General features: G+C 33.1%; 1 protein-coding gene across 1 annotated transcript in view; it reads right to left on the bottom strand.

Moving 5' to 3' along the window:
• The window catches only part of LOC143348847 (uncharacterized), a 56,820-nt gene extending 43,873 nt beyond the window's left edge, over positions 1-12,947 (bottom strand). The window contains exon 1 of the mRNA XM_076779519.1: positions 12,846-12,947. The gene's annotated coding sequence lies outside the window, so the exon portion shown is untranslated. The remainder of the gene's footprint in view (positions 1-12,845) is intronic.
• Between the last annotated feature and the right edge of the window lie 2,921 nt (positions 12,948-15,868).

The following is a 15,868-nucleotide window of genomic DNA, read 5'->3' as shown; positions in this document are numbered from 1 at the left end:
CGTGTTAACAATTTTTATCGAAGTTTCTGTTGGAGAAGTGAAATATTCGATCTTATCTATCATTCTTGCTATTGAAAGTACACTATACTTCCGTCGTCGTGTTTCATGGTTGCCCTCAAATTCGTATTCCAAGTTCTTTGTTGGGCTTACGCTTGGTTAGGTTACGTCCATCAGGTTCAAACACGAATATAGCATCATTACGTCCATCAGGTTCAAACACGAATATAGCATCATTCCACCACGTTTGTTCCTTAGAAACGAGTCTTTTGAGGACACAAATCTTTTCCCACTCACTTCATTTATGTATGGCTTTTTGCGAGCAACTCTACCATTCTAACAACATTTTTTCAACGTCCAAGCAAAACGTTTCTGAATATTCTGCCTTTCTAGTTTTTCTTTAACAATTCTATAGTTGATTTCATACTCTTAGGCCTTCTCTATCTTTATGACAATTTTATGTTCATAACGACAATCCAACAGTTTCAGACTAACAGTAGCGTTTAATCAATTTTCAATCAATTCAAATAACTATGATAACTGTCGAGACTCAGAACTTTTGCGATTTTATGTGCCATTTTAACCATCAAATTGTTTGACCTTTTCTGTTACTGATTTGCACGAGTGAAAAATATGATTCCAATGAAAAACAATATACCAGTAAAAACAACAATGTTACCATTCGACTATTCCCCCTGCAGTTATTTTCTATCGCTTGTCAAATTTGACTTACGGCCTGTCTCGGTGTAATAGAAAATACTAGTAGAAAAAAAGTGATTCCAATATAAAAATGAAAACCGAAGGGAAATATATGTTACAATAAAATTTAACTATTTCATCTGCAGTTATTTTCTATCTCCTGTTAAATTCTAGATTTATTCTAGAGTTACGACCTGTCTTACTGTAAGAAACAATAGACTCGCGAACATATGTTAAATAGGAGCTGTGAGTTCTGGAATGAGGTGGTGGTGGAAAAGGGGATGAAGAAAATCCTGAATGACAGATGAACGGTAGAGAAATGAATGGAAGGTTTAGACAAGGGAGAGAAAAAAGAAAGTAAGGCCTGAGACGAGTATTTTTCAAGCTGCAAGTTTCATTTTTCTCGTCCGATTGCATAGTGCTTAGCAATTTATATTACTGTTCTAATAATTTTGTAAGACTCATTGTTAAACTCAAGAAAGCATTTTTAATATAAATAAACAGTTAACGAAGAAGCCAACGCACAATTTGATTTCCTTTCGTACAATATACCTGGGAAAAATTTTAATGGGAGATTCTAGAGACCAAAATAAGACGAAAATCAAGAATATCGATTTCTTGATTGAGGCTTCGTTAAAAAGTTATTAAAAAATTAAGTTAAAATATTTCAAATCGTTCTAGGAAAATTATTTTTAGCTGTGGGGCTCAATTACAATCGTTTTTGGTGAATAGGTATACCCTCGAATTCCTACGCACTTTCGAGAGAAAAATTCTTTACCGAAAATACAATGTCTGACTCTGACATTCCGATTCCCCTGAAATTTCAAAAAGTTTCAAATCATTCGGGAAAAATTATTTTCGGTTACGGGGGTAAATTACAATCATTTTTGGTGAATAGATATACCCTCGAATTCCTACGCACTTTCGAGAAAAAAATTCGAGTAGATGGGCTTTGTCGACAAAAATAAAAAATTTCAAATCGTTCTGGAAAAATTATTTTTGGCTGCAGAGGTCAATTAGAATCATTTTTGATCAATACACATACCCTCGAAATCCTACGCACTTTCGAGAAAAAAATTCTTCACCGAAAATATACTGTGTGGTCGGAAATGTTTCCATAACTTTCTAACGGAGCCTCAATCAACAAACTAGTATCCTTGATTTTCGTCTTATTTGAGCCTGTAAAAGCTCCCATTAAAATTTTCGATCACCCTGTATATTATAATTCATATTACTCAAAAAAATATTTAAATTTGTATTGCATGCGTCTCTAGAAACATCGTTGAACATATTTAGGTATTATGATTCTATTTCTCAGTAATAAGAAAGAAAATAATTGTATTTCACATTTAACAAATAAGATTATGTCTAGTACTTGAAAATTTGTGCATGTATTATAATACTAGAAGGTAGTACAATATTATAATACTATAGACCTGTGTTTCATTTTTCTCAATTTACTATGCTGTAAAATATAATCGTGTTTCCTGTAGATAGTTAAGGGCTAAATAATTCACGTACTCGCTCAAGGAGGTTGAATTTAATTTGGATTTGCCGCGGAACGTTTCAATCAGGTTCTAAGCTTACGATCGTGCGTATATACATGAACGCTACGAACCTACGTTTGCAACGGAACTCCGTACCACAAATTAATTTGGGTCTGATGATGCGCTTCGAACTTGCAGAGCATGGTTCCTCCCCGTCCTATATTAACGTGATAGTGTCGCATAATGTAATGGAGAAGGGAATTGAATAGAATATAGAAAAGCACCACACACGAAACATTCTAACTTAAGGGAGTATTCTCATCCACCACTTTTGAAAATCCGATTTCGTTTCGTATTGTTCTCTTAAAACTATCACACATCCCTACAGGCTTTTATTAAAATTTAATTTACGTAGTGTAAAAAACGTTTCCAATTTGCTAATCTTTCATATTTTTCACTCCTTTTGATTTATTTTTGAAGATTGAAAACATAAGTAATCTTTAGATCACTATATGTTTTTGTATAAAAAAATGTATTTAATTTGGTAAAATATGTACAAACGACGATGCAATATTTCGAAATCGTATCTTAAATGGTTTTCGTATCATAACATTCCAGAGGTGAGAGAATTTTAATTAAACACTCAACAATTTAACGTTAGATTTTATTTTAAATCCTTTTGTTTTAATCGTATGTATTGTAAACAAAATAGATTCCTGTCATATTTCTGTTAATTCGATAAGAAATAAAAAGTTTCCATACTGTACTCGTAATCAGACAAGAAATCTATGATTCTTTTCAACTACGAGAATTTATTTTTAAGGAATTAAACGTTTTCCCGCCTAAATGTAAAAATCTCATAATTTACATTCCATTTGTCTATCTCTTTGATTCTATTTGCACTGCCATGAATGAAACTTAAACATGCAAAGGGATAATCCCATTTTGAATGGTGCCTCTCGGGTTAAAAATGGATTCCTGATGGAATATCTATAAAGGAAAATAAAGAAAGGGAAACGTAATAATTCGAATGTATAATAAGCCCCGTTCTCCAAAGGACTGACAAACGCAAAAGTCACGAGTAGTAATACTTTTCTTATTTTCTTGTATAATATGAAATCCTCACGCGAACAAATGCGTCACGTGACGGGATTACGTTACGCAATTCTATCGCACGTGTATGCGAACCAGTTTCATATTAAGTCACACGACGCGAGATCTAGTATTTTTTATTCCTTCAAAAAGTACCAGCTTTCCTTAACGAACTCGTAAAAATAATTCACGTTTCAACCGTTCGATTCACAAAATTCTGCAATCGATGCCACGAGTTCCAAAACAAAGTCCAACAAAAATTGTTCTTTTGTATATCTTTCTAAATTCTTCATTAATCTTTCCAATTATCCAAAAAATCGTTTATAGGCACAGTGTTTTAATTTTTAACGATATCGGTTAACCGGTTTTTTTGTACAAAGAATAGCAAAACAAGTATTTTATTCGTTTTTAATAACTTCGTAGCAAAATTTTAAGAGATATAAGGTACTGTCAAAATTTTATTTTTCAATATTTTACAATTTTGATACCGGCTATAATCACGTTTATGACTTTGCGAGCTGGCAGACGTTGGCCACTGTCACGTGTGCGTGATCTACTGTATCAGTCACCACTTCATCGTACTTTCAACTTATTACATTTATAATAATATTTCTAGCATCTTCGTGTATCTCACTTTGGTCTACAATATCAGTGGTAACGGTCTTCGCGTGATACGCGCGGCCAGTAAAGTGTTAACAAAAGTTTTCGATTCGTTCGGTTTAAGAAACAAACTTCACTAAAACGAATTGCAATAATGTTTACGTCATAAAAATTTCGTGCACTTCTTAAATAAAATAATTTTCTTTTCTTTTTAATTCCAAAGAACACGTGAGAAATTATCTAGACTAAAACGCTCTCTTAAATCGTAATTTTTGTTCAAACTTACTGTTTCAACCGACGGTTAAATCACTCGCCAATGCATTAAATAAATAAAAATAACAAATCAATAGTAATTAATGTTAGGGATAATCTCCTGTGAATGACATCGGTGGTAATTTGGTTGTGGAAGTTGGCAGTGATGATGAATGAGGTTGCTAGTAAGGAGTGAGAGAGGAATACCGGGTGTATCGAAAAGACAAAGAAGTCACGTCAGAACAAGAGAGACTAAGAAGGAAGGAGGAGAGTTGCATAGTTAAGGTTTTAGTTAAGTTTCTTTTTGTACGTTATTATAAATAAATCTGTACGTTTTAAGAAAGAAATACAACAATTAATAATAATGCTCTACTATTGGCTTTGTAATACTACTTTTAGGGAACAATAGCGTCTTAAAAGAACAATATTACGGCACGTATCGCACGTTCGGTGTGTAACGTAACTTGAACAACGACGCAAAGTTTCCCTCAGGCCCATAATCCCCAGATACTTTCGTTCTCGAGAACTGTTAAACTTGGATATCTCTATCTTGCCCTTCGGGATCTCTCGGGATAGATCTGGCCTGCCATCGAACACGGATGGAGCGAAAATTCGAAACTTTAATGAACCCCAATTTTCTTGGTGTGTTTTCTATTTCTGCTGGGCACAAAAGCCGATTGTAACCTGAAAATCCTTGAACGATTCAATCGATCCGAAAATAGCGGAGGATCCGTGATCGTATCGCAAACTTTGCTCGCTCGGTGTGGCGAAAATGTGCACACATTGTACGCGAATGCGCTCGTTTTGCCCTTATCAATTTTCAATGCGTATAAAAGCGAGTCGGGTAACTTTCGAAATTGCTACTTCAACGTACGTCCGCCGCGAGGGGTGGAGGATTTATGGCAGGAAGTATATCAACGACTCGTCAAAGAATAGCGAAACATCGGGGAAGAAAACTTATTCTCGTGAAATTTCGTCGACTGGAAAAACAATTTTCTGCTGAAAGTTTGGGGATGTTTATCTGAAAATGGTCCACGTTATTAAGAAAAACATAATATATCACGTTCAAAGAAAATTTTACCATAAGAAGTCTAATAAACTAATACTGTCTTTGGTCTTTCAATGGTGTGTTTAATATTTTCCAATTGCTGTACATAGGCCATGAGAAGCAATTTATTTCCAACGGTTTTAAAAACTGGTTTTAAACCATCTCGAAATAAAATATTCTCTGTTTGAAAATATTTAAATTACGAAACAATATTACTTTCAAAGCAGTAGACTTCCTTTATTTATATGTTGAATAATTCTTAAGCCTTCGAAATTTACTGAGACTCTTAGACTTCGAATCATGTTTCAAATCCAATCATTAACTATGTATTAAAATATATTAATCTGTGAACGTGAAGATTCTCACCTTTTTTAGTAAAAATGTATTTTGAATCGTCTTTTCTTATTCCTCGCTTTATGTACTTACACGGGTTAGATAACTATGATGATTGCACTCTAAGCTCGATTCATGGATGCAAGTTATTATCCAGTTAACAATACGGAAACTTCAAATTCCAGAATTTATCGAATTGCACATTTACGGTTCTAGCATAAGAGAGGCGATATACTATAGTACCGCTGCCAACATGCATTTACCAACACACGTGAAAAAAAATGAGTTACGGTTAGACACGTTAGCCAAATCGTTCTCGACGCTCGTTTAAAAATCAATTTTTTAACAAAGGCTTCTATCGAAAAAGCTTATTCTATATTCACGATCTAACGATGTAGCATCAATTTTATAAAATGTAACATATAAAAAATTTTAAATATAAAAAATTTTGTAAATTTTACCCTACATCTCACAAAAGTGTATTAACGCGTATTAGAAATACTAAAACTTTAGACGCGTGCAATTCCGAAGTTACTATTATTTTCTCCATAATTTAGCCACTGTTGGAAGTGGTATAACTTCCTCTTTGAAATGGTTTTTGAATTATGTCGAGCTGACTTTCCGTTTTGGAGATATCGCAATTTAAGTGAAAGGGTAATTTTTTACTGCGAGCACGTGCGGTCAATGACCTCGCGCCGACGTCGACAATGAAAAGTAAACAAACACTCGAACCCTTACATCTCCGGAATTAATTACGCTATCGACTTGAATGAACGCTCATTTTAAAGGCCATTTCATCCTCTATCTGATGCACATAAAAACTATTATAATTTATGCTGTCTTCCATGTGTATTTTAAAATCTAATTATTAAATAACTTCCACTTCGAATTTATTCAATTTCAAAAGTAACATTCTGCTATTCAAATTCTAATTTTTATTTAACGTTTGATGCACATTATGTTGAATTTAGACTTTACAAGATATTAAACTGACCAGCAAATCGTAATATAGAAAGTTTAATAAAACAATGTTTATCTATTTACTACAAAATTCGGTACGACGATCTAATATAAATCACTCTAAAGCGTTCTTTATCCTATGAAATTTTCATGATTGATGTTTGAATTAAGGTAATGAGATCCTGCGTTTGATGAACGTAAATCTCGATTGTAAATATAATTTTATGATTCGAAATTTAATTTTAATATATTTCCATCCCCCGCAGTATTTTATTTCCGCTGCGTGCGACTGCAACGATGCGTCAGCAGTAAACAACGGAGCAAAATTATTATGCTGCACAACACTGCGGCAAATCGACGAAAAGGAATCGTGCCATTTCTTTCTTCAAAACAAAACTTCAAAACTCCGTGGATAACGAAACAGATAAATTTTCGACCGATTAAAAGTAAACTTTTCTAACGAATATTTCGATTATCCGAATGCACGCGATGCGAGAACACCACTGGCAATGGGACGACCATTATGAACAGCATAACAATGGCTGAAGAATGGACAAGATGAACGAGGCACTCGATGCTGTTCGTACACGAAATTTATTACGAATTACTGCTTCATGTGCATTCAAAAGGTAAACAATTATCACCACTCGTCGAACATTTTAAGTATGAAACATTTCTACTACCATAATTTGCGTTCTACCATAAATACGATAGAAAAGCCAGTTTCTAAAATCGACAACTTTTGGTCCAGCCAGAAAGAAGACACGAGAAGAATCTAATAGTAATTTTTCTCTTAACTATTATAAATTGTAACTCATTTTCTTCGAATTATAGTCTACTGATCTACGATAAATAATAATTCAGGAAAACATGTACAAAATTATTCAAATTATTAAATTTTGCCTGAAAATATTAGTCTTTCGAATGCTTTGACATTACGACAGCTATTAAACTAAAACAAATCATTCGATTTAATGTCCAAAACCCATCATCGTGTTTCGTACAAAAAAATTATAATCATTGCTGATATGGAAATTCTTTATTAAGACGGAGATACTTGGCCATTATTGAAATAAAATATTTGAAAAATAATCGTTTAAATAATATTATATTATCTCGATAATATTACCTTTATAATTTATAGCGGTCAAGATGAAAGGTTGAAAAATATTCTACCGTGTATACGAGGATACTAAAAATGGACATTTTTTAACCCACTTTGCCCCAAAGAGCAACGCCTCCAATTATTACCAGACTTTCCTTCAACTTAGCCTAACGTCCTCTTGTATTCTATTTTCAATTCTTTCTGGACGATCGAAGATTTAGCGTACAAGGGCATGCACACCATAAATCGTAAATAGACTTTCGTGCCTGTTACATTCGTTAGCCAAGGATCGAATATTGATTCACCTGCCAAAGATAAGGATAGAGCATTGTTAAACACTATTGGAGGCCCGAGACAATAAACGAGAGGTACGCCACCCTGGCAGAGACTAATACAATTCATCCACAGTCCTTTCTACGCGCGTTGTGCGAGTAACAGAGCCACCCTTTGTCGCCTAAGGCATTATTCCGTTTCTGAGGACGTGAATCACAGAACACGAAAAATGGAAATAGACCTGAGAAATGTGCACGCAAAGTAAACAAATGGAATTGTAAAAAGCATTAAAAAAGATACAAGAAAACTGTTTTAAACAGTAGCATCTAAATGCCTTCGCTATTTACGGTCGTATGGGGGAAAAAAACTCCCTAGAACGAAGTTACATTATTTTAAAGAACACAGACAAGTTCTTTTTCAAAATTGATTTTAAATAGAATTGCATACTTTTGTCTTCGTGTTACAATAATATTATAATCTATTGCTTTTGATCATTTTCAAAGACGAAACATCGAGATTTCGAGAAAAAATTTATATATTCAAAATGAAACCGATAAGATTGCTTGCCTACGGCTCGAATTATTTTACCAAATATTGCAATATTTTTTGTATCCAAAAAATAGCCATAAAAATAAAAATAAGAAAAGTCCTTTGTCTAAACAGCCTCGCGATTAATTCGTATGCTAGAAGCTCTCCACACTTTGCACGATTCTTTCTTTTTCCGGGGATCCGAGCCCTTGTGACATTTTCTTTCACTCGAGAATCAAAAACGAAACTGAAAACGTGAAGATTTGATGATGTTGACACAGTTAAAGCGAACGAAACGCAACGCGACGTAAGAGGAGCTCAACAGCCTCTTGCTGGAAGGCTTCCAGCAACGTTTTCAGAAGTGGCAGCAACGTTGGTGCACGCTGGCATATCAGCAACATATTGCTTTCGAACGAAATTATTATTGTTTAGCATCTACGCCCCGAACGAAAAACTCTATTCGAATTTCTTTGACGTTTCGTGGAAATAAAACGAGAAAATCTCAGGACGATACTATTGTTACGGTTTGAGAGACATTTATCTTTACGATGCTCATTTCTAGTCTTTCCTACGCAGCTTCGTCGAATTTCACCGCTCTGATTGTTTTATTGGCTACACGAGACACTGTCGAAACAGTTTTTGTTTGTCGAATGCACAGAGCGTGGCAAAAGGTTAACAGCACTTTTATGGAAGCAAGGGACAACTCGATTCGTTAATTCAAAGCGCGCGACCAAACGTTCGAGGTTGGACGTTCACCGTCGCGACGTCGGTTTTCCAACAACACGCAATTATTGACGTTTATATTTTAAGGGACAGAATTCGATGAAAAGAATTCCCGATGCTGTCTGTCATGAATAAATACAAAGATGGAATAGTCAATAGGAGCGTCCGTACTTTTGGGTCCTCTTCGATTGTATTTATTCATATAATCGATAGCACGACAAAACCTAGAGAAAGAATCCTTAGTTTTCATCAGAGATTGGACGAAATTGTCCACTTAAATAATTTCTTTTCTGTTTTAAGTTCAGTCTTCGCATGGACTCTCTTGTAAAAGTTTCTTGTTCGATTAAAAAAAGTTCTGAGGAAACGTACATACGTATATTTTGAGGCGAAATATAAAAGTTTCGACTATTTTTTTTTTTAAATTATATAACAGGATAATGTACTTTATTTTAATAATTATTTGTATCGTTTTATTCTAAGCCCTCGACCGTGTTGGATTCCCCTGCTTTTATCCTACAGGATAGCCTGTCGAAGCTTTGGCCTACGACGATTTTTGCCGCCGGAACGATCGTTCGCATCAGTTTTTCGTTAATAACTCGAAAACGAGCACGTTGACGCTTATTTTCGCTTATACGATACTTGTGCAGTTTAACGTTCTCTACCTGGTAGGCTAGTCGCTTTTTTTTATCACGAATTTTTACAGATTTTTTCGTCAATATAGATATAAAGGACAAGTACATTATGTATCATTTGGACAAATTTTTAATGCGATTTCCTTTTTAATAACTGCAAAATTGTTTCATTTTAAATATAATACTGCAACGCAATTTCACCTATCAAAGTACTAGTATCTTTAAATTAGCTTTATTTTGGGAATAGAGACAGTTAAAATCCCTACATTTAATTATTGCAATCTTTTAAAATTGCCTTGATCAACGATTTGTAAGCCCTGTGTGTACGTTTGATGTTTATTTTAACATTCCGTGTTTGTGTCATTATTCAAATTCACAGAGACACTCCTTATCTAGCGGCAATAAAATAGTGAAGTGTTGGTACCGCTTTACAGTCAGCGTTGATGAACTACTCACGTTCGACGCGTAATCCACGGAAGTTTCAATCAAACGAGGACAGTAAAAATTGGAAGTCAAAGAGATCATAAATGCGATAGAAATAGATTTTCAATGCAATTTGTGTGTTTCATTCAAATGAAGTTATTCATGCTCGGCAAACATGCCTTCCTATCGACGACCATTCCTTCTTCGATTTCATTCCATTTTTAATTGAAACTACCAATTCGGTACTGATCTTTCCTCTGTAATTCCTGACTCCTCTCGAATCCCAATTAAAAATTTTCCTGCATCGATGTACAAAGAGTCATAAAAGAAGAATTACCATTTTGTTTTTTTTAGTGAAACTATATAAATATATATGAAACATTGGTCGAATAGCCAGCCCTAAAATTTTCACGCGTATCTTGTGTTATTTATTGAAGCGCGTATCAAAATTTGAAATATAACAAAAGAATTTAAGTAAAATTCCATATATGGAAGAAGTACAAATAATTTTTCCAAAGATTTACGAGTAAAAAATAATTAAATTAAATAAAGGATTTATTATTACAAAATTGAATGTGATTGAAAAATATAAAAATTGCTTTTAAGAGAGTCTGTGCGTTATTATTTTATACTGAATTGTCCACGCCGAGCTTAAATTGTTCTAACACTAAAACTACTATGTATTATAATCTAACGTAAACTGCTGTTATCCTACCAAGTCGTCCTTTGAGGGCTTTGGAAGTAGGTTAAGATCATGATGGAACTAATCAAATATTTCTTGAACGTAATAGTCAATTAACTGTAAAACTCATCCGTTTAGTGCGCAATAGACCATAAATAGGACGAACAAAATGATAATTGCAAACAAGCGTTTACTAACAAATATAAATTCTAATATATAACATTTACAAAATATAATATTAACAATTCCAGAAACAAATGCATAAAAATTAAAGGAATAATCATTTCTGCACTGTAAAATCCATTTTATTGCATTTTCCATGACCCCATAAATAAAGCAAAGTCCACCAAAATATTCTATTAATATTTAAAAGTTATATAACAGCGTATAATCTTATTTTAGTTTTTTTTTATGAAAATTAAATGGATGTATGGGGAGTTGTATAACCATGAATGATGCATGAATATACAAATGCGTTGGATGAATATATTCTTATCATATACTTTGACCAACACTCTTAGAATAAGACAAGATAAAAATTCTATAATTCTACACGGTGGGTTTAGAAACTGGGACTCAGCTGGAGCTTCTGTCTTAATAGGAGACAGAAGAAATTTCTTTTAAGGTTCTACGAATTAAAATTCTCACGTTCAAATAGAAATTGCTTTAACTAATTGTTATTTATTACAGTCACGTTAATTTTCTGTATCTATAGGCTAAGTTTGTATAATAACTGAAGTATATTTACATGTTTTGAGAACGAAAGAACGTTCGAATAAAAATTTCCTTTTATTTATTTATATTCTCGAAAATTGTTGTTTCATCTGTCCGAAAAATTCTCAAAGAATAAAGAACCAAATAGCCATAATTTCTTACGCTCGTTTTGGTCGATGTTCAGAAATCATAGATTTTTACAAATAGAATTAGAAAGAACAAATTATATATTGTCCATAAATTGAATACAATGATTTTAATTTAAATTGAATATTTTAAAAATACTTAAATGTCATTTTAAAATTATTATCGCGTTGAAAGTTTCGAACAAAAAGTATAAAAAGTTATTCTAAGTTTTTGTTTACGTTACTTGATAACATTTTCCAACCATAATTTGAAATAAACTGTTGCACGATGTGGCAAACGTTTATCGAAGTTATGCAGCTTTGAGTGCATGGGGAGTTTAACTAGTTAATTACTGTAATACAGTTAATGACGAGACGCGTGTATTTGGTCAACTGTTCGTATCATTCAATGTACCGTATACAAATTTGTTGAATCAACACAATTATGCTAAAATCACCGTGATACAATTGTAAACAATCTGATGTTTCAACAAGACGATATTAAACTTTAAATCTTAACGTTTGAACCTACTATAATTTGATATAATGTAAAATTACAAACATATACATTTTAGATATATCTAAAAATTATTAATAACGACAGTTTGGTATTACTGTAATATGAAAATTGAAAAAATTTAATCCCATGATATTAACCATTTAAAAATGACAAAATTTTTTACTAACATCCTTAATCCTCCAAATAAGCTATTAGAAAAAATGAACCTGAATAGAACTTGTGATTTTCTACGGCGTTAAAACAATAAATACCGTGACAAATATTGAAAACAAAATTTTAGCATGGCAGAAAATTCGACAGCTATTGACACAGGCAATCAATTATGCCAACTTATGACTCTTTAACGACTTAATTTGATTTGAGTTTTTCTTTATGATTTTCTAATTTGTCAACAAAGTTTATTCCAGCGTATTAATAAAACTACATCAAAGGTGTCGTTTGATCCGATAATGCACGAATTTCTGTACATTATAATATACGAATTAATTATAATTTACGATACGTTAATCCGAGCAATAATTTTCCGCGATTCAACTTGACATATATTTTCGGTTGTCGCTGTGTGTGACACCTGGGATTCACAATTATAATGAAAACGCGGCGGGAAAACAGTCTTTGGTAAGAGACTAATCAATTTGAATTTATGCCTTACCTTTGCCAGAGTCTTCGGCAAACTGATCGCTAACACGACTGTTTCTTTTCTCGATCGACCGATCACCTCGTACCACTAAACACAACACGAAGGCACCGACGAGCCCGACGAAAAACGGAAAACGGATTAGGCGAACCGCAGTCGCGGAAGTTCTCCACGTGACTGACGGAACTAAGTAGGTACATCTCGTCGTCGAGCGAGCCAAACGGAAAACCATCCAATGCGCAAGCCCCATCCTCTAGAATAGGATAGGATCATTCTATACCTGAAACCTGACAAAACACTCTCTTCATCCTGTTTGCAATTTTCCTATCCGAATAACTTCACGACAATACACAAATGCAGCGTGTCGTAAAAGAAGAATCGTCATTTTCATTTCAAATAATATTTAAACAAACCAACAGTTTGTTCGATCGCGTCGATTATTATACGAAATTAATATTTAGAGAAATTATTTACAATTCGAATAAAATAATATTTCGAGAAGCACAATTTCTGGGGAATAGAATATTTTTATTTTTGTAATCCATAATGAAATATTTCATTTTAACAATTTAAACCACAAAATAAAATAAATATGCGTTTAAAGGAGTTCTTAATTGGAAAATGAATAAATTCAGTGTTCTGTAAATTGAAAACCATTTTCTCAAATGTTACAGATGTTTTCCAACCGTTAATTAATTCTTTTTTTAACTCTATTTCGAACAAATGTATTTTTGCGGTTGCAGTATTTTTGCGGTTGCAGTATTTTTGCGATTGCAGCATTGCAAGTGTCCTGACAAAACATTTCCTAACGAAAAATTGCAGATGCTTTACTTATTAAAGAACCATTAACGGAACATGGCCCAATAATTACGTTATTGGCGATGCCACGCCAAACGATTAGAGACCATCGATACTAAAACGCTAGTGTTCGCATCTAATGAGAATTTTCAAAGGACCAATAATGAAAATTATGCCTGTTAACCGTGGCCAACATTGGTAAATGTTGCCTCTCGAAGTCCAAAATTGACCGTGGTGGATGGAAACAGTCGAACTATCGCGTGCCAAATTAATCTTAGACAACTAATTCAATTACCGACAGCAAATGAGTATTTTTTCGACCCATTTTTATGAGATTTTTCTCACTCCACAGTGTTAAGGAACAACTTTTCGAACATTCGTAGAATTTCTAAACATTTTTTAGCAAAATACGCGTTGTTTCCATTTTTAAACATTAAAATCTTCCAATCCGTCCAGGAGTTATGATTTTTTAAACATACGCATGAAATTTCTGGCCACACATTATATTTTCAGTAAACAATTTTTTTCTCGAAAGTGCGTAGGATTTCAGGGGTATGTCTATTCACCAAAAATGATTGTAACTGACCCACTCAACTAAAAATAATTTTTCCGAAATGATTTGAATTTTTTTAATTTCGTTGAAAAATTTTTGCATCTACTGATTTTTAAAGGATTTTTTCTCGAAAGTGCGTAGAATTTCGGAGGTATGTCTATTGACCAGAAATGATTGTAATTGACCCTTACAACTAAAAATAATTTTTTTAGAAAGATTCGAAATTTTATAATTTCGACGAAAATTTTGTCCACTTACTGAATTTTTTTCTCGAAAGTGGGTAGGATTTTGGGGGTACATCTATTCACCAAAAATGATTGTAATTGACCCCTGCAATCGAAAATAGTTTTTCCAGAATGATTTGAAACTTTTCAATTTCACCGGAAAATTTCAGCAGCTACCCCCTGTTGATTTTTCTTAAAAATTCGTTTTTCATTTTTAGTAATTTTGTTTGACGCCCGACAGAAAAGTTGTCTAATACTTTTTTGTAGGTACCTATGGGCTCTACTTCAAAAAAAAGTTTCATTGAAATATATTCACAATTGTAGGAGTTATGGCTGTTTGAAAATTGGACCATTTTTATGGTGTTTTCCTAAGTTTACGGGGTCAAGGACCAATCTTTCGAATATTTTTGCGATTTGTACATATTCTCTACCAAAATACGCGTAGTTTGCTTTTTTAAACATTAAAATCGTCCAATCCGTTCAGGAGTTATGGCGTTTTAAAGATTCGCATGAAATTTCGGGGAAGTATTTCTGACCAGAAATTATATTTTCGGTAAGGAATTTTTTTCTCGAAACTGAGTAGGATTTAGGGGGTATGCCTATTCACCAAAAATGATTGTAATTGACCACCGTAATCAAAAATAATTTTTACCGCATAATTTGAAACTTTTTGAAATTTCAGGGGAATCGGAATGTCAGGGTCAGACATTGTATTTTCGGTAAACAATTTTTTTCTCGAAACTGCGTAGGAATTCAGGGGTATGCCTATTCATCAAAAATGATTGTAATTGACCACCGCAACCGAAAATAATTTTTCCCGAATGATTTGAAATTTTTCTAATTTAATTTTTTAATAACTTTTTAACGAAGCCTCAATCAAGAAATTGGTATTCTTGATTTTCGTCTTATTTTGGCCTCTAGAATCTCTCATTAAAATTTTTCCCAGGATTGGCCAAACACACTGTATATCGGATAATATTGTTTATAAGGTGTATGGTTTACTCGTATACCTCGTTTGTGGTAACATCGTGTTCAGAATAATAATAATTAATTACTTACCAATATATGTTGCATTCGATTGCTTTACTGCTTACTTGTGAGGTGACAGCTTGAGTATGCATCAGTTATATGGTCAACCAACCTAATCAAACATAAATAGATGATAAAAAGTATGTAACATAAATTCCTGTTTTATTGCATTTAAAGCAGGACAAGTTATAAGTAAGAAATAACTTTTCTTTGCAATTTAATCAGAAGAGATTTTTATTTTTATTCTAGGCCACCGATTTATACTTCTAAATATGTAAATTTCGATCCACTAACTACAATCTGCATAATAGCAAATTTTATTTCCGCTACGTTAGACATTCTTTCAAATTCATCGAGCCAGTTCAGAAAAAATTTGTTAACATTATTGTATTTCTTATCGTTTTATATTTCTGTAGTATATTAAATGTAGGATT

The sequence above is a fragment of the Colletes latitarsis genome, chromosome 2 (assembly GCF_051014445.1).
Source record: "Colletes latitarsis isolate SP2378_abdomen chromosome 2, iyColLati1, whole genome shotgun sequence".
Taxonomy (NCBI): Eukaryota; Metazoa; Arthropoda; class Insecta; order Hymenoptera; family Colletidae; genus Colletes; species Colletes latitarsis.
The sequence above is the reverse complement of the archived record's forward strand: the minus strand, read 5'-3'. Positions and strand labels throughout refer to the sequence as shown.